Raw genomic sequence first — 20,478 nt, forward strand, 5'->3', positions numbered from 1 at the left:
TGTCATCATTCAAAGACTCCAATGAATTCCATCCTCCAAGGAAATGATTAAAAATCCTACCTGCTTTACCAGTGATGGCCAGCACCTCTTTCCTCAGGGCCTGTGTATACTGGCAAAAATGTTATCTACCTCTATAGCACATTTTGTAGGCAAGGTCAGTCTCCTCCATCTACTAACTGTATAATAAGAATGTTGCTCAATGCTAGAAACCTACACATGAAACTGCACACTCATTAGACTTTTATGATTTAAGTTAATATTGGCATGTGTAACCATTAATGAAACACGGTTCCATTGTAGTGATAACATCCCTTTCATACCAGGTTTCAGTATCTTCTTATTATTAACACCCATGTCTGGGAATGACTGTATTGCTTTTGGTAGTATATCCATATCCGTAAGAAGCTTGAATGCATTTAGTGTCTTAAGGCAAGATAACAGTCTTGAACTCTTTCACATACTACTTACCATCAATAAGAATCCTTAACAAATCTTAATTAACTACATAACTCCTTCTTTAACTCATAAAACATACCACAGCTACAGATCTATTAGTCTGCCTAGTCTAATATGCAAAAACATGGAACAAATTATCATGAAAATGATCAACAAAGACATAGGCAACATTCACACACTGGACCCAATAGATTAGCTAGGGTGGAGCAAGATGGGTAACAGCCCTAGAAGCAAAGTGTTGGAGGGGGGTGAAATCAGCCAGTCCCAACCAGTCTTTAATGTAATACCAGCTTTTAAAAGCTGGTATTGCATTTGCAGTAAATCTGAGCACTGGAGCACTCAGTGTGTTGTCTACACTGTAGGAATTATTTGGTACATTGTATTAAACAGCTTCCTACAGTTTAAAAGTAAAATAAAAAAAAAAACAAAAAAAAAAATTCAACTAAAACTTGAGGACTGTAGAGCTCTGAGAAGGCAGGGTATAAACTGTAGCAGCTGTTTGCTATATTTATATAAGCCATTTGCTACAGTTTAAAAAGAAATGTTTTTTAAACTAAAACATTGGCACTGTAGTGCTCCAGCCAGGCAGGGTATAAACCACAGCGACTGTTTGCTACAGTTTAAAAAGATTTTCTTTTTAAACTAAAACATGAGCCCTGAAGTGCTCTATTCAGACAGGCATAAACTGTAGCAACTGCTTGCTACATTTGCTATAGTTTAAAAGAATATATTTTTTTATTAAAATATGTAGAAGTAGGGTTGGGGGGAGCATGGAACAGAAATGGGACCTGAATGGCTGGGGCTGGAGGTAGTGGTGCTACAGTTGCTGGTGGTCTGTCAGGTCTGTATGCTTGTAGGGACTGACTCTAACATGTCCTGTAACACCTATGGATTCCCAGTACACTGGGGGTTGGGGCAGTGTATGTAGGGGTAATGTATGAGTGGCAAACGGTATGTGGTTGCTCTCACAGTATTATACTGTCATGTTCAGTTTGCTTACTGGTATGTCACTGTGACTGTGGTGCACTTGTTTGGGGGTATGCACTTGCACACCAGTGTCTGTTTTCCACCAGTGTTACATCCCTGTAGTGCCTGTTATATTTGCTAATGCATGTGTACAGCCACAGAGCTGGACCTGGATAGTGTTATGTCAGTCTGATTGTAGTTTGGACATTGCTTGGTAGCTCAGTGTAGTTTCCCTAATGTTGTGTTATGTCCATATATTCATAGGATATCCAGTTGTCTTGCCGATATCTTTGGCTTGGTCCCTATGACTGTTATGTATGCATGACACGTCAATGGGATGATGTGGAGATTGAGGTCAGTAACTAATGGGAAGCAATTGAGTCCTGGAATTGTGTTATTTCAGCTGATATATGTTAGGAAATACACTGTTACTACATGAACTTTCTCAGTTTATCTACTGACATATTTTGGGCATGTCCCTATTTTCAGGCCTTTGTCCCCCCACTTTGTCAGGCTTGGTCCAAAGTCATTGCTCTAAGGGGTTCTGAGCATACCTCTCCACTGCCAGAATTTTCACATAATGTCCAAATGTTTGGGCCATACTTTTGTTCAGTTCCACAATGTATTTCTATTTCTCTGGTAAATCACGGTGACGATTCAAGGATTTATGACAGTAAATAAATTACATGACATTTCAGTTTCCATCCTCATATCCTTCAGCAATTTTCTGCTGAAACACAAACTGTTGCTTAACACATGTTTTCCCTTGTATCAGCGACTTTTGAAATATGTTCGTATATGTGGCCCATCCCCCCCTTTAACAGCCTTTGTACAGGTTCTTTGCACTAACAGGTTGAGAGGGATGGTTCTGAAGTACAACTGCACTGCATGTTATATACATACATATATATATTTATTATTTTCCTAACTTTATATTTTTATATATGTATATCTATATTATGACTCTACTTTTGTATATATATGTTTCGTCAGGCAAAAACACATTTATGTGTGTGTGTGTCTATATAAAACACGCAAAAGGTTCCACAAAGCTTTCTCCCTAATGTTGTATGCCTATATTGCATGATATGTTTGAAAAAGCAACATTAATTCATGCGGTTCAGATAATATACTGGTTAAGGGGTCAACACTTGGGACTGCTGTTTTCTTATTAATGTTAAATGACTTGAATGCAGGATATCTTTGTTAAAGCATTACAAATTCTCACAACTCACATGGTGTAATAGTAGTTTGATGTGATTGTAGAGGACAGCATCCTTGGTTTGACATTTGGCAGGGCTGACTACTTTGTTGCTGGGCAGAACAAGGTCTGATGGGTACAGACTGATTAAGGCACGTTAAGCATATTATACTTATAATGTTATATTTAAGCAATAACCCACAGCTGGGTGAGGGTAATGCTGGATTTACCCACGGTTGTTGTGGTTTGGTCAGGAGGGTGAAGCCCAAGTGGCCAAACAAAGCCAACCGTGGGTAAATCCAGCATTGCCCACACCTGGCCATGGGTCATTGCTATTATACAATGACATTATTTAAGAAAAACAATACTTAAGTTTTTTAAATAATGTCAATGTATAATGCCTCTGTGCTGCCCTCCCGTGGTTTTCCAGTATCCTGGGACATTTCTGATGTACTGCACATGTGTAAGCGACATGTTCCCATGCTTACACAGTACATCAGTGCTGTGCAGAAGTTGCAATGGAGATAGGAAGATCTCTATTGCTTTTTTAACATATCTCGGTATGTTATACGAGTTGAAGAAATTGTATAACATAGTGAGATATATTTAAAAAAGCAAGGGAGATTTTCCTTTCTCTGTTGAAAGGAAGATTTCCGTTGCATTTTGTTATGATATCTTGCTACGTTACATGAGTTCTTCAACTCGTAAAACATAGTGAGATATGTTAAAAAAAGGCAACAGAGATTTTTGTTTCTCTGTTGCTATCTCTGCAGAAAAAAAACTAAAAAACAAAGAACAGGAGATACACAAACGGACAAAAGTCCGGGCAACTGGACCTTTTTCTATTAGTATACTCTCGGAATGGGCACTCTGGTTGGGCTGGTCAATTTGCGTACTCATTTTTGTATGCTAATGGCCAGTCATTGTATAATAAACAATAATATTCACATACACATTATAATTCTACGTTTACCTTCCATGACATCCCCTATGTGCTTTCATTACATTATATTCTTGTGTGACTATACTGTATGGGGCAAGTGTGTTTATATGGGGGTTTCACATCTTTTCTAGACTGACATCTCTCTTTTGGAACTGCTGCACTACCCTCATCGACAGAAAAATAGTTGCTACATAATTTAAGTTTACTAAAATAATTTTAACACTACTTTCACAGGAGGAAATAAGTCATCTGTCTTGGGACTTAAACCACAAAGGTCTGCATACAAAGCTGCAATTCTAACCACTACGCTATCCCGGCTTGGAAATTTCACAAGTCTATTTTCATTTAGCTCCTATGGGATATTTAAGCTATGCTAAGGGAACAGCCATAATGTACACACCCACTTAGCTACATTTAAACATTTCCTAGAGTATTAAAAATAAGTATATATTATTATTATATTATTAGGTTATATGGGTGTGTATTGTGGGACGGTATTCGTGAAATACTGTCATTGATTGGGCGTTCAGGCTTCTATGTGTGTTTCATGCAGATGCATGACATGTTCTCTATCAACTTTGTGTTTTTGTGGGGCTGTGCTTGTGCTTTTTCACCTTTGGGGGATTTATCTCCTGTTATGTGTGCATTTGCACACATTTCTTGCTTTTGCAGGATGCGGAAGTGTTGTACGGTGCTTTAGCAATATATGGGATGTGTCACAGGAGCTGTAACACCCCCCCCCCCCCGTATTGCTTTGCTCTTGCCATTTTAATTTCAGTGTCTGCAGACACTGAAATTATTAATTTTATATTTCACTGTCCGCAGACACTGAAATACTGCCATAATATTAGAGCAAAGCTCTAATATTATGCCAGTACAGCTTAGAAATTGCCGTAAGGCACTTTCTGAGCTCAGGGGGCATGTTTAGTGTCTGTGCACTGCTTGGACATGCTCCTTGCACTCATACACAGATCGTGTCCATGTAGAGAATATAGCAGTGTACCTTCATGAATATGCAAGGCATGCTGCTGTACTACACGGACACAGAACACTCCATGCAAGAAAAGCCATATCTTTGCACGGAGTATTACTGAATTCCAGGGATAGTGTGATAGCACTAACCATGCACATTTCCAAAAGTGTACATGTTGGTGTGATTTTTATGTCTACTGACTCAGAATTTCCTGCACTTTTCTTATTACTGCACATTAAAGGAGAAATGCACCCACACCAAAACACATGCTTACATCATAGTTTGGTGTTTCCTACATTTTAACACCACTCTGGAAATACTTACATGTTTTTTAATATTTTGATGTAATTTCTGAGTCTGACCACATGGGATTTAGCATCTTGAAGTAATTCTGATTGTTTACACTGCCTCTAGGTATCCCACAGTGCAGTGCTTGTCTGTAAAAAATTGCATCATGCAGGCCTCTTTCTTCCTGAGGCGCCTGTCACTGCATTGATTTTACATGCATACACTGCTGATTTTCAGTCAGTTAGTTTTAAGAAACATTTCATGCCATTCATTGACTACTTAAAACACAAACTGCAAATGCCACAGAACAAATTTTTAAAGTGCTTTTTACTGCTGCTTCTTTTTTTAGAATGGCTAAATTGCAGTCTTTTGTGAAACCTAAATTGTACTAGTTTGACTCATCCCACATTCCCCTTCACAGCTAACTTCCCTAGTTGTCAAAGTGCTAAGGGTAATTTGAGCTGTTACACTGTGATTGCTGACAGCAGGAGACTGGACTCATGTATTGTTTCCTTGTTCTATCCTTTACTTTCTGTATGGGTAAGGGGAGAATCAGGGAGCTGTAGCATCACAGCATGGGTGGGTTTTTTTAGGATGGTCATGGTGAAGTCAGTTTGGGGAGGGAACTGGCCAGAAAACTACCTGTATTAATTGGCATTGATTACATCAGTGAATTGGAGACTGCCGCAAGCTTTTCCAGGGTGAGATAAAAGATTTTTGAAAGTGAAAGTACCACAGTACATTAAAGTACTTACTGTTCTATTGGAGAGAAATAGTCTATTTAAAATATTTTAAATGCTGTATTGTTTATTCATAGCAAGGACAGTAAATAGGGAGAAAAGGACAGAGAAGTTGAGCCCTATTGTTGCCCTTTAATTTTCAAGGTATTGGGAATCATATCACTGAATCTCACACATCTAATAGTGAGCCATCATAAATCATTTTGTTGAAAGGTTTTGACTGCACACTATTATGTATTATGAATACTGAAACTTGCATAAAGTTTAGCTAAAGTCATCATAAATTATTGGTTGAATGTTCCTGCCATAGCTTAATATATACCTGTCTGTTATCCTTGCTTTTATTAACTTATTGACAAAATGCACCCTCTGTATTTCTGTACTTTGTCATTATGCTATTGCCACATGTTATGACACACATTGCTAATACTATATATAATTTTAGATGGCAAGGCACCCAGAAACCTTAGTATGAGAGCTGCAACCCCCATACCTCTGCAATTTATATACTCTAATTTTGAAATTGCCATACCTTAGAGAAAAAAGAATACTCCAAAATACAGCAAATTCAGTCTTACTGTATTTTAGCCTCTTTCTGTTTTGCACATTCACTCTTGCTATTTTAGGGTTCACACTTACAATTCTCAGAATTTAAACTTATTACCAGTGCAAAATGTTAGGCTTTTGTGTAGATATTTACATTTGTATATTTTGTATCCCACAAAATGGCATTGCACTGTGGTTCTTTTGTCTCTCCCTAGTGCAGTGTTGTGGTTGTGGTACTAGGAATGGATACAGCACTGTACCTTTGTACTCTGTGTTTTCACATTCTGAATGCATTAGCTTACTAGATACATAACCTCTGGTTACTGTGATGAGCATAACTGCTGCACTAATCAGCCTTTTTTACTGTGATATAAAGCATTGTCCAAATTGTGTTCAAATTGTCCCATTCAATGCTAAGAAATTACAGAAAAGGGAAATCAATAGAGACGCTATATACGTGCAGCTTTATAGTGTTAAGGAATGAGCCCTGGTTGGTAAAGCACCTCAGCAAGAGAAAACAAATCATATAGTACATCTCAGTGAAACTCAGACAGATGCCATGATGTAAATGAGAATTCAGAACACTGTCATGGCACTGCATCATCCGTCTACTTGTGGCTTTGGAGGAGGCATCAGTAAATGCTCCAAACATTATACATGACTTGTTGAATGGAGTTTGAAATTTTAAGGCACATGTGGAGACATGGCTGTAGTAGGCAAACGTGGAGGAAGCCAATGCATAGGATGAATTGCAGCTAATAAATAAGTGCTGGGGATGTTGCCATGGCTACAGCAGAAAAAAAAGAGAAGTCTGTGTACAGCACTAAGCATGCCTCATAAACAGGTTCTTAAAGGGAGTGGGTTGTGGTCATAATTACAGATATCCCACAATATACTATATGCATCCACTGTCTTTCCATGTTATATTCACAGCTCTATCTATCTATCTATCTATCTATCTATCTATCTATCTATCTATCTATCTATCTATCTATCTATCTGTCTGTCTATCTATCTATCTATCTCTCCATCTACTGTCATAGTCAATTGAAGGAGGTAGTAACTGGAAAAGTTCACTGCCCATTAGAATAAGGTCTTATTACAGGGCCTCTGAACACATGGTATGCACCTACTAGGTGAAGCTGCTGCAGATGAGTGGTCTCATAGTCTTATTCCTTCCCTGCCAGTACCAAGAACTAAATCAAGCCAGCAACACAAACCAACTCACTGAACAACACGAATGGTCACATTGCGGGAGATTAACCCCAACAGTGGAGGATATGATTTCTGAACTCAACAACCTCCCACCTGAGCCGCACCACGTGTACAAGTGATGACTAGTGCACAGCATGTCTGGCTCTGCATAACCTCTGTAAGATAAGAGATGCGTGATTTTATTCTGTGTTGTCTGTGTTATTGTTCATAGTTGTGGAACAGATGCTGCCGCTTTGCAAGAGCTGCATCATATTGTCAAACCATTGCCATTGTTGCTGTACTACTTTTGTACATTCCTCTCCTAACTGTCTACTCTGCCCTGGTGCTACTGGTATGGAAGGACATGCTATTTACACAATGCCATGCTATGTCCCTCACTTCACACACCACAACAAAAAATACACACACAACAAAAATCTAGCTGCAGATTTCAGGACTGTATTTGCAGTGTCATATCTAGGCAACAGAAACATCCCTTGAGTAGGCTGAGTACACACACTCTACCACATTATGCATTTTGGAATGTGCTGCACTATAGAACATCTCTTACATGTTCTGGTGTTTGTAAAGTGGGATCATCAAACAGGGATCAAGGGTTTATCCAGCATTGCATGCAACTGTATGCAATACATTAGTAACAATGTATGAGCCTTTCTCCCTGCTTGCATGGTACCTGCATGTACAGACCATTTTATCTAGCCTGTATGTCCATTTACTAACCATATAAGCTTGTGGAAAATCTCCTTGCGCAACCTTTAGTACAGATTGAACACATGCCAGGTTGGCAACTTAAGGGAACTGCCAGAGTGGGGCAATGGGCTATTAAAAATAATACCCAGGATATTACCAAACACCTGTCAGGAAACTCTTCCTATTAATGTATAGCAGTCTCTCAGGACCATTTGCACCCAAGACTTGGGAAAATGAGCATTGCTATAAAATGCCATCATGTTATTGATTCCCTCTTCTGTAGTCATGGCAACCAGATGTGCTCCTCCACATCCTACAGTATAATAGTGAGGAATCAGTTCCAGATTTGTGAGACTAATACCCATAACATCCATAAGGTGTCCCCAGTAAGTCACTGAAAAGTCCCTGCTGCAATGACTAAACCTGCACATTCCTTAGTATTTACAGAAATTGGCATATCACACATCTCCCTCAAATCCAGTTGTGGATAATTTCGTTTGATACTGTCCTTTACAGTCTCCCTGTCAACACAAAAATAGTCCATAATCTGTTGGTCATCCAACTAGTTGTATATATCAGGTGTTCTCTGTACCCGGTCTGATGGTACAAATTATGGTCACATGCAATGCAAGGACACTGGCAGTGATGGCAGTCTTTAACTCATGTTGCTGTGCTACGGTCACTGCTAATCCAAGCAGTGTCCCCTCATATACAACCATAAAAAATGTGAATACAATGTGGTGTAGCATGCCCCTTTTATACATTTCTAAAGCAGTCCGACATTTTGGGGGTCATCATTTGCATATAACATGTGGTTCATTTACACAGGGTAATTATTTCATGTAATTGTGCATTCATTAGCATGTCCTCCATATCATGCTAGTTTGCCTCTCTGGTCCAAATGGACAATGATATATTAGCTGGAAGAGTTTCCAATTCAACAAATGCTAGGTGGTGTGTAGCGCATAGGAAAGGGTCCCTGAGACAGGCAGTTCCCTCAGTTGCTGCATCTAGCACATGTTTAATTTATATCAGTGATTTGAGCAGTGCACCATCCAATAGGTTTATTTTATTGTTGATACTAGTCTGGAGCCATAAATGGTTCATGACACTGATATGGAACCCACAAAATATGTTTGAGATGCAGTATAACACAGCACTGTCACAGACCTGCAGCATCACTGAGCTTGTGCTCAAATTATCGAATGCCCTCTTCCATTGTCTAGCATCCTCCAGTGGCACACTTTGCATATTCCACAGTCCTGCAGCAAGACATCAGCTGCACATGCAGTTCTGCACAGCATGGAGGTACACACACAACTAGAGCAGGGAACTGCCATCAGAGGAGAAGACAGACTAGAGTCAGTAGCAATGGAAGTGTCAGTTGAGTAGACATCAGATACTCTGGCTGCTGAGTAATGCAGTGTAAGTAAGGGGGCAATATGCTGGACATGCTGCAACAGTGACAAAGACATGGTGTACATTAATTATAGGCCAGATCAGACAAAACAACAAGTTAACTGATGCTGTGCATTAGATATAACTTACCCATGTAACAAAGAAGTGAAGACAAAATAGTTTTATTGGCATATACACAGATGTGAAGGAGCACGGTGATATAGCTAAGTGGTAATGGAGATTAAAGATTTGAAAGGGATTGAGCAACATTGCCGGGTGATTGGGTGGAACTAGATGCACTGTACAGGGAGAGGGTGGACCTTCCTGAGAGGGAAAGTTGTCCAGACGTAGTGGGTACTTACTTAGTATGGATTGCATGGAACATAGCTACTGCAAATGTGCTTGCACATTATGTATGTAGCAGTTACACTCCTCTTGTTTGAGCCACTAACTGTTAAAGTCCCTGGAAATGGTTGTGTCCCTTTTGAAGAATAACAAGGTCACCAGCACTCACCAGCAAGAATGAAGGCAAAGTATGGCACTATAACTATCTAGCCGTGCCATGTGCCTGACTGCTATTTAGCTTAGGTCTGCTTGGGTAGCCACACCATGCCACAGCAGGCTCACCACCAGTGAGTGGCAAGGAGGGAGTAATAGTATATGACTTTGACCTACCTGTCCTGTTATCTGCCCACAGCGGCGACAGATGACTGTCAGTTAGGAGAACAACACTGTCTCTGATATGTAGAGACTGACTGCCCCATGAAGGCAACTGAGGCACCCAGATATATGTTTAACATACCAATCAGTGGGACTATGTAGTGAAAGGGCTCACATATTCTATCACTCAGGCAGCAGAGTACAACTGTCACCTTTTCCATGGCCTGAATAGCTACCCGAGACATCTATTGTGTAATATCCATTGTTATAACCAGTTTAGGTAATCAGTAGGAGCTATGGCCTTAGTGACCACTGGCCCTCAGCACCCAACTGCTGTGCTCATGCTCTGTGGTGGTACCATTGTCAACTGCTGATATGTGGGTAGGGAAAAACAGTGCTCTCTGTGTAGGGGAAGGAGAGGTGCTGGGCATGATCTGTCCTTCCACTGACTCTGAAGAAGTGTGGGTAATTTCGACAGGTAACAGAGCTACGCCACTGAACATGAGTGGTATTAATGCCCTCCAACATTACTGTTGCTGAGAGTGGCACTGTACAGTAACACTGTTACTTATAGGCTACAATCATCATTAGTCTTTGATGCAGCATTAAACGTAGGTATACTTTGTTCCACAGTGGATAGCCCAATGATCTGCACCTGTGAAATCAGACAAAAACTCCTGTGTGAGTCTGGTAGCATGTGGCAATCCTTGTTCCCAGCATTTCAAACAGTAGCACAAACAGTAATGCGTTCACAGAAAGTAAACAAATGTACCTTGCAAAGTACCCTTTGTGCCTGTATCTCAGATGTATCTGGAGAGGGTATATGGTAGAGTTGATCAACCCTGAGCTTATGGTACTGATGGACCATAACAACATATTGCTGGCATAAAGCAATACCAACCTGATGTATCCCCAGTAGAGACACAGGATAGTGCCTCCAGGTCAGCTTGTACATCCAATTCTCAACCAGGTATCAGGGTCCTCCTACGCTATCCAGACAGGATACTAGGGACTTTTCCATAGAGGTATTGGTGGACTTCAGTGGTGAAAGCCCACCTATAGCCATCCACTCCTGTGCAATGGCACAGGGTTTTGTGCAGGCATGCAGAATCATTCCAGTAAGCCTGTGATGGCCCTGGCTGGCTGACCTGTTGTGGTTACTGACTACATTAACATCTGTAGTCATCTGACATCATAAACATTCCCAGAAGGTCTGACCAGTCTTATCTGTGGTCAGAACGTACCATTTGTGCTTACAGAGAACCTGCAGCAGCATATCTGCCTTTATCTGAAAAAATGTCTTGAGGTGCTTTTGCTCTTTTGACATCATATATGTACCTGTAAAATTGGTTAATGAGTAGACACAAAATACCTTCAAGGTTATGTATAACAATGTAACAGCAGTGGACAAAAAGGCTCCATGCCTACCCTATCCCCCCAGTATATTTGGCCACTTCTCCACAGCAGGCCAGTAGAGCAGCAAGGAGATGAACTGTGATTGGACATACACACTGTCAAGAACCTATACCAGCCTCTGTGCAACATAACACAGCCAACATGTGTCCCACATACTTACCCATGCCTACATCGCATATCCAGTGTAACTTGCCAACTCACCACATCCCATGCAATATTATTTATCTCCAGTAATACAGTGTCTGCATATTGCAACATATCCCTCTCAGTCTGAGCCACCTACCAGAAGATATAGTGCACCTCTGACAACACCTCTAATGGACTACTGCTGCCTGCACCTGTGATTTGTCTTCTCTCATTCATCATTTTAACCCTTCATGTGCTCTTGATCTTCAAGTTAGTAAGCTGATGTGCAGTACCCTCTAAAGAATAATAATAATAATAATAATAATAATTAAAAGATAACATGTCCAGTCACCCTCCCCAACTGCTACTGGCCTGTGTACCCTTACAAGAGTAGATGTACAACACTTCTGTACTCTGTAGACCTAGCTAATTTAAATAATAAACATTAAATACATTTATTTAAATATAATTAAATAATTTACTTTAATTGTTGCATGCAGAGATCCCTTATAACTGTGTGTGCATTCCATCCCCTTGTCAGCCATTGACTGTTGATCAACCAGCAGACAGACCACAACAAGCCTTCCTATTCTGAGGGACTTAAAAAACTCTGCCTTAAACATAAAAACTAGCAAGATGTAGGCTAGGAAACTAACTCCTCAGCAACCTGCTAACAAGCAGTGCAAATAGCACTAGCAAACACTAGAAATGTTCTAGAGATGCTACAGTAGGTAACACAGCTGGCAGGTCAAAGCCATTAAGGTAACCTGGGCAAGCCAACAAACATGGAAATGTCCTAGTTATAAGTGAATCCACAGAAAATCACACAGATGTACTACTTTCTGGGCTGTTCAGTTTCTCTCTATGGTGTCACGATTAGACATGCCACAAATTATTTCAACTCCATCACCCTCGGTACACATATTATATGGCTTTTGTGCATGTGAGAGCACATCACTTGATACATACATCCCTGAATTATATTAATACAGATATGATGGAGCTTGATGATTATGTACCCAAAGCTAGTTTGGAGCTAGTCATGAGAAGCATGCTATCATCAGTAAAAATGATGCCACAGTATAAACAAAAGATAACTGACATCAACAATTGGCTTAATTACTGTCATCATTCAAAGACTCCAATGAATTCCATCCTCCAAGGAAATGATTAAAAATCCTGCCTGCTTTACCAGTGATGGCCGGCACCTCTTTCCTCAGGGCCTGTGTATACTGGCAAAAATGTTATCTACCTCTATAGTACCTTTTGTAGGCAAGGTCAGTCTCCTCCATCTACTAACTGTATAATAGGAATGTTGCTCAATGCTAGAAACCTACACATGAAACTGCACACTCATTAGACTTTTATGATCTAAGTTAATATTGGCATGTGTAATCATTAATGAAACACGTTTCCATTGTAGTGATAACATCCCTTTCATACCAGGTTTCAGTACCTTCTTATTATTAACACCCATGTCAGGGAATGACTGTATTGCTTTTGGTAGTATATCCATATCCATAATAAGCTTGAATGCATTTAGTGTCTTAAGGCAAGATAACAGTCTTGAACTCTTTCACTTACTACTTACCATCAATAAGAATCCTTAACAAATCATAATTAACTACATAACTCCTTCTATGACATCTGTAACTCATAAAACATACCACAGCTACAGATCTATTAGTCTGCCTAGTCTAATATGCAAAAACATGGAACAAATTATCATGAAAATGATCAACAAAGACATAGGCAACATTCACACACTGGACCCAATAGAGTAGCTAGGGTGGAGCAAGATGGGTAACAGCCCTAGAAGCAAAGTGTTGGAGGGGGGTGAAATCAGCCAGTCCCAACCAGTCTTTAATGTAATACCAGCTTTTAAAAGCTGGTATTGCATTTGCAGTAAATCTGAGCACTGGAGCACTCAGTGTGTTGTCTACACTGTAGGAATTATTTGGTACAGTGTATCAAACAGCTTCCTACAGTTTAAAAGTAAAAAAAAAAAAAAACAAAAAAAAAAATTCAACTAAAACTTGAGGACTGTAGAGCTCTGAGAAGGCAGGGTATAAACTGTAGCAGCTGTTTGCTATATTTATATAAGCCATTTGCTACAGTTTAAAAAGAAATGTTTTTTAAACTAAAACATTGGCACTGTAGTGCTCCAGCCAGGCAGGGTATAAACCACAGCGACTGTTTGCTGCAGTTTAAAAAGATTTTCTTTTTAAGCTAAAACATGAACCCTGAAGTACTCTGTTCAGACAGGCATAAACTGTAGCAACTGCTTGCTACATTTGCTACAGTTTAAAAGAATATATTTTTTCATTAAAATATGTAGAAGGAGGGTTGGGGGGAGCACGGTACAGAAATGGGACCTGAATGGCTGGGGCTGGAGGTAGTGGAGCATGTCATGGATCTGGCCACCTGGTTGATGTTTTATTTATTTATTTATTTATTGCATTTGTTTACCGCAAAAGTCCACTGGGCCTAGAATGATCCCATTTTCAGTGGATGCCTGGGGAGAAAAGCTTCACATTACATACAAAGTAATGTTAACACACATCGCAAGGTATGACAAGCAGTAGTAGTATATTAAAGTCAAATTAATAACAATAGTGACATTGTTTACAATCATGGCATAAATGTAGAAATAAATATAGAATGCATTCAAACAACATAAGTATAAATTTATATGCAGAATTTTTAGCGGTGAGGAGAATTAACTTCAGGGTAAGAATAGAAGGAGACAGATGGGCTAAAGAAGGGAAAGACCAAGCTAAAGTGACAGCAGAAGGAGTTAGTATGGTAGAGAGAAGGAGAGGAAATACCAGTAACTAAATGGAGAAGAGTGAGGTTCCAGTGAAGGAAGTCAGATTTTGAGGTTATTTTTTGGGGTGCAGGTGCATAGCCAGTGAGAGGAGAGATGTAGTCTGAGGGATTTTTTAAAGGAAACAGGATTTCTCATAGTTCTGATTGAACAAGGGAGGTTATTCCATAACTCAGAGACAGAAAAAGAATACAACATTCGGCCAATTGAGAGCTTAGGATTCTCAACAGTCAGTAACATTTTGTTTTCAGACCTGAGGTGTCGATTAGGATGGTACATAACACAGTTAGTATGGAGATGAGGGAAGGGCAAGTTGCTGGGCGGTAGATAATTTTATGGGCAGTAGTTAATTGTAGATAAGTGAGATAGTGAGGGGATTCGAGCCAGTTTAGTTGATGCAGAGAAGAACAGTGACGGGAGGAGAATTTTACATTTGTAACAAATTTGGCAACTTTGTTGTAGCATAAGTCTAGTTTTGTTTTCAGGGAGGACTATACATTGTTAAGGATAGGGGCGCCATATAAAAGAGTTAGAAGCAGGAAAGATGAGGCTAAGAAAATAGCTGTGCCTATAAAGGCAGATCGATTCAGTGCCAACTTCATCCCCCTCTCACCCCCTAAATGGCCCATCTCAATACCAAAAGATTGCCAAATTCTGGTAATAATGGCCACACAGGTAAAAACCACACTCTCCAAAGCTAAGAATACAGCATCCATGGAACCAGATGACATCCCGGGCTGTGTACTTCATGAACTACAAAATGAACTGGCACCTCATGTAAGTTTCATTTTTAATCATAGCCTCACCTCAGGTTTCACACCCACTGAGTGGCACACAGCTTGTTATCCCACTCCACAAGGGGGGATCTACCTTGGATCCTGGGAACTACTGCCCCATTAGTTTGATGAGCCTGATCTGCAAGGCCATGGACTGTATTATCATGGGACTTATAAACGAAGACATTGGCAAACTTCAAACACTGAACCTCACCCAGTTTGGGTTCATGAAGGACTGATCTTATCTCCTGAACCTGATTAACTTCTTTGAATCAGTCACCAGGGCTGTGAACGAGGGTAAGGTGGTCCACACAGCCTATCTGGACCTCGTCAAGGCCTTCAACACCATCCCACACTCTAAAATCATAGATAAACTTACTAAGCTGGGCATCAATCTCTATGTCACTCGATGGGTTGCCAACTGGCTTACTGACAGATCCCACACTGTAAAAGTAGCTGACTCCAAATCCAGCTCCAGACAAGTGACAAGTGGAGTACCTCAGGATTCAGTCCTGGGACCGCTCTTGCTTGGCATCTACTTCTCTGAAGTACAGGGCAACACTAAGGAACTCTGGCTAACAAAGTTTGCAGATGACTGCAAACTGGGAGCCATTAGTGTATCCCCAAATGATGTGGATATTCTACAAAAGGGCCTTACTATAAACAGATGCTTGGTGCCAGAGCCATGGGCTCAAGCTCAATGCCAAGAAATGTATAGTTATCCCCTTTGGGAAAAAACATGTACCTGTGAATTACCACATAAGTGGCAGTACACTAAACACCGAAAGTGTGTTAAAAGACTTAGGGACACTGGTGGACAGTAGTCTCACCTTTAATAACTACATCACCACAACAGTCAGGAAATCCTTCTGTGTGGTACACCTCATCACTAAGGGCTTTTTGTCCAGAAAAAAGGAGGTTGTTGCCCCGCTGTACTCATCCCTTATTAAACCCATTATAGAATACAATGCCCCTTTTGATATGTACCTCTCAAGACATCTACAACAACTGGAAAGGCCGCAGAAATACCTCACTAAAAGAATCACAGGCCTAAAGCATAGGCCCTATGCTGACCATCTAAAAAAACTCCAGCTATACTCTGTCGCATATCGTCTACTCAGAGACGATCTCTGTTTAACATACAAGGCTATGTCAAACCCAAAGCTGTTGGACATGCTACACTTAAAGAAATCCCAATCCCTCAGAGCCACACGTTTCAGGGATCTAAACCTTGTTATTGCAATGAACAAAACAAGCTGGAGGGATAGGTTCCTGACCCAGAGACTCCCGAGACTCTGGAATAGACTGCCAATACATGTCAAGCAGAGTGCCTCTTTGGCCCTCTTCAAAAGGAACATTGATGATTGGATGGGAGATAGGAAATTCACCCCGCGGATCACGTCAGTCGCCCTGCTAGACAGGGGTGCAGGGAAGTAAATATTGTGGGAAGAAATAGCCTGGGAATTTTTATGAATAGGCTTGTATAGGCCCTAGGGCCAATAGCCTAGTACCAACCTATGAACCTATGAACCTGTAAGGGCTCCTAGATTTTTACATTTTTTTTTGATGTTGTAGATGTGAAGGTCAAAAGTTAATTTATCATCAATGATGACTCCAAGCAATTTGGTACTAGGGACAACTTCAATGACAGAGTTGTTTTGGGATCGAACAGAGAATAGTGACTTGTCTAAAGAGCTTGTTTTTGTGGGAGTAAATATTAAGAGTTTTCTTTTATTGGGGTTGACGGTGAGATGGTTCTGAGACATCCAGGTTTTGGTTGAGGTAAATGCTTCTTGGGTAAGACACTGTCGTGCAGTGGCAGATTTAGAATAGCAGATAATAGTTGAATCATCTGCATATTGGATAACAGTACTGTGGGTAAGAGTGGTATGAAAGTTATTGACAAATATACTGAATAAAAGGGACATAGTATTGAACCCTGGGGTACCCCTGTATTTGTGTTGATGAAAGGGGAAAAAGAGTGCTGCCATATAGTACATTGATGCTTAATGTTGAGGTAGTTGGTAAACCAGTGTAGGGTAGAGGGAGATATGCCAAGGTTGGAGAGTTTAGTAAGCAGGAAGGGAGTGGAAAACTGTGTCAAATGCCTCTGATAGATCAAGAAAGAGTGCAGAGACTAAAGAGCCAGCATCTCAAGCTCTGTTTACTGTATCCAAGAAGGAAATGAGGGCGTTGTTTATTTATTTATTTATTTAAGTTTGATGACTGGGGAAGTCCACTTGTGCGAAGAAGGGCCCGTTTTCAGTGGAGGCCCGGGAAGAAAAGCATCACAATAATTGCAAGTTACATTTCACATGTTACAAAAGGACATAGTTCATACAGCTAATTAAACATTTACAGATAAGCTCCATGAAATTTGCAATTGGCTTGTCACAATGTTATGAAAATGAAAGACATGTTAGTGCTATATAGTTGGTGTTTTATTAGATGACTAAGGAGCTGAGTATGAATCACTTTGCTAGTATTTTGGAGATGGGGGAAAGAATGGTGATAGGCTTGACATTTGAGATGTTGGAGTTGTTGCCGCCTTTATGAAGTGGGAGAACAAATGCTTTTTTTTCCAGAAATCAGTTATGCATGATTTCTGAATGGATCTATTGAGGAGAATGCTGATGGAGTATGCAATGGACGAGGCAGATAGTTGTAAGTATTCTGCAGGTGATTTATCTGGGGTGTTGGTGCATTGTTTCAGTTTATGAAGAAGTTTTTGTATGGCGGAAGTGGGTATGGGTGAGAGTGTGAAAGTAGGTAGAGGATTTGAATGGGAATGTACTAATGGTGGTACTAGTGGATCTGTGTTGATGTGCCAGTAATGTCCATTTTTTTTCTTACTGTTGGGATGTGTAGATCTAACTGTAATACTCCAATAAGCCAATCACTTAGGGATTGTTACAGGGAAATGCTCTTTTTTTTTTTTTTTTTTTGCTCTTCACTTAAAAAGCTGAAGGAGTGGGGCATTAGTTCATAGTGCGTGCATACGGTGCTAAATGACCTAGCTACACTTCTGACTGGACCCAACCCAATTTGGCTTTGTTAAGGGAAGATCATGCCTAATAAACCTGGTAGACTTCTTTGAGAAATTCACCAAGGTGATGGATGAGGGGAAACTGGTGTATACCACCTACCTGGACCTGACTAAAGCATAGAGTGTAATACCCTTGATAAACTCATCAAACTAGCATAAACCCCTTCATAACTCACTTGCTTTTCCATCTGGCTCACAGACAGGACCCAGGAAGTCAGAACTGGTGAGACCACCTCCAGTAAAAGAATGGTCACCAGCAGGATGCCTCAGTGCTCTGTGCTGGGACCACTCCTATTTGGCATCTACTTCTCAGAGGTAAAGGATAACAACAAAGGCCTTTGGCTGACCAATCTCACAGATGACTGAAAAGTGAGAGTTGTCATAGACTTCCAATGACATAAGCATCTTACAAGAGGGTCTAACACAGACAAATGATTGTTGCCAAAGTCACAGATTAAAACTCACTGCCAAGAAATGCATTATAGGTCCTTTTGGAAAACTGTGACCCTGGCTAATTACTCTATCGATAAGATACCCCTAAGAGTTGACCTGGTAGTCAGAAATCTCGGAACATTTGTAGACAGTAATCTGGCCTTTTACTGACATGTGGCCAAGGTAGTAAGAAAATCATTTTATGTCACTCAACTGAAAGGAAGAGCATGGTATTCAGGTCCAAGGAAGTCACAGAGCCACTTTATTCAGCCCTTATTAGAGACCCATCATAGACTATAATTCCCCCTTTGGCATGTACCTGACAAGATATATGGAACAACTGGAATGCTTATGAAGGTTCATTACCAGAAAAATGTAGGGTATAAACACATTGTCCTGTATGGATCGCTGTAAAGCCCTATCTCTATACTCAGTCTCCAACAGGTTACTGAGAGCTGATCTATGCCTGCTATTCAGTGCATTCTCAGATCCAGCACTGATGGACCTTTGCACATTTGCATAACAAACAGCATCAGAACCACTAGATCCAATGATTTAAATTTTGCTTGTGACATAAATAAGACATGTTGACTAGACAGATAAGTGTCTCAGAGGATCCTCATGCTCCTCATGCACTTGAAGCAGAGTCCATCCATAACCCTAGATATGTGTAACATTAACCAGTGGATGGGAAACTGGAAATTCACCCTGGGTCTAGCACCTATGTCTCTGGTAGACAGAAGTAGACAATAGTGCCCAAACTAACATCCCCCTTATATCACCTCTAGAAACTTCCTATCTAACTTTCACCCCCTCCTCAATAAATGTCCATGATACATAGGGATATAATTATATTTGATTGCATAGCTAGGCTTACAAATAAGATTGAAGGCTTCCCCTACTTGATGCACAGGCAGATTTCTTGAGGACCTTGCCATAATTTCTTCAAAGACTGTAAGTTGTACCTCAAGTCAAGAGAAAAAAAATCCATTTAATCTAAATACTTACCTAATTACTGAATAAATAAATAGCTGAATGAATGAAAGAATATATATCTATTTAGAGAGCTGAGACAAGGCCCTTAGAGTACCTCAGATGCCATAATAATATGTTGTTACAGCAATGCAGTCCAAGAAAGCACAAATACAGGATGGCAGTCGACAATGTCTTCTGTGCCCTCACTACTCACTATGGTATAGTTCCATGGATTTTTATTAGGCATACAGCTAAGAAGACCATTGAGATGCTCAGCCAGCAATAAAAGACTAACAATGTACCCTATTAATTAGATTTTCATCATACCTCACAGGTAAGAACTTGCTGGCTGCGGTGGTGGAGCGGTTAGCGTTGTCACCTCACAGCAAGAGGCTCTCTGGTTCGATTCTTGGCTGGAGTGCCTTCTGTGTGGAGTCTGCATGTCCCAACTGAACATTAAAAGACATGCAGGTAGATGCGTGAGTGTGTGTGTGCCTTCTTTGAAGGTTAGGTGTTGGGCTGGCAACTCAACACCATAAAAATTCACTTCCAGTCATAAGTGGACTGGTGATCTGCTGTGGTGAGCCCTAACCGGCAAAAGCCGAAAGACTTTATTTTATCACAGGTAAGAACTTCAGATCACCAGAAGAATAGTTGGCTCAACCAGCTTCCTGGTTTAGCACCATGATCCAGCACCTCACCCTCTCAGCTCTTCATGTAAAGAGGAAAAAAAAGCACACTTTACTGAACTAAGCCAAGTGATGTACTGAATGGTTTATTACAGGTCCCCAGCTCTTTCACTAC

This window comes from Protopterus annectens, chromosome 1.part2 (assembly GCF_019279795.1).
Source record: "Protopterus annectens isolate FY-2018-M chromosome 1.part2, PAN1.0, whole genome shotgun sequence".
Taxonomy (NCBI): domain Eukaryota; kingdom Metazoa; phylum Chordata; order Ceratodontiformes; family Protopteridae; genus Protopterus; species Protopterus annectens.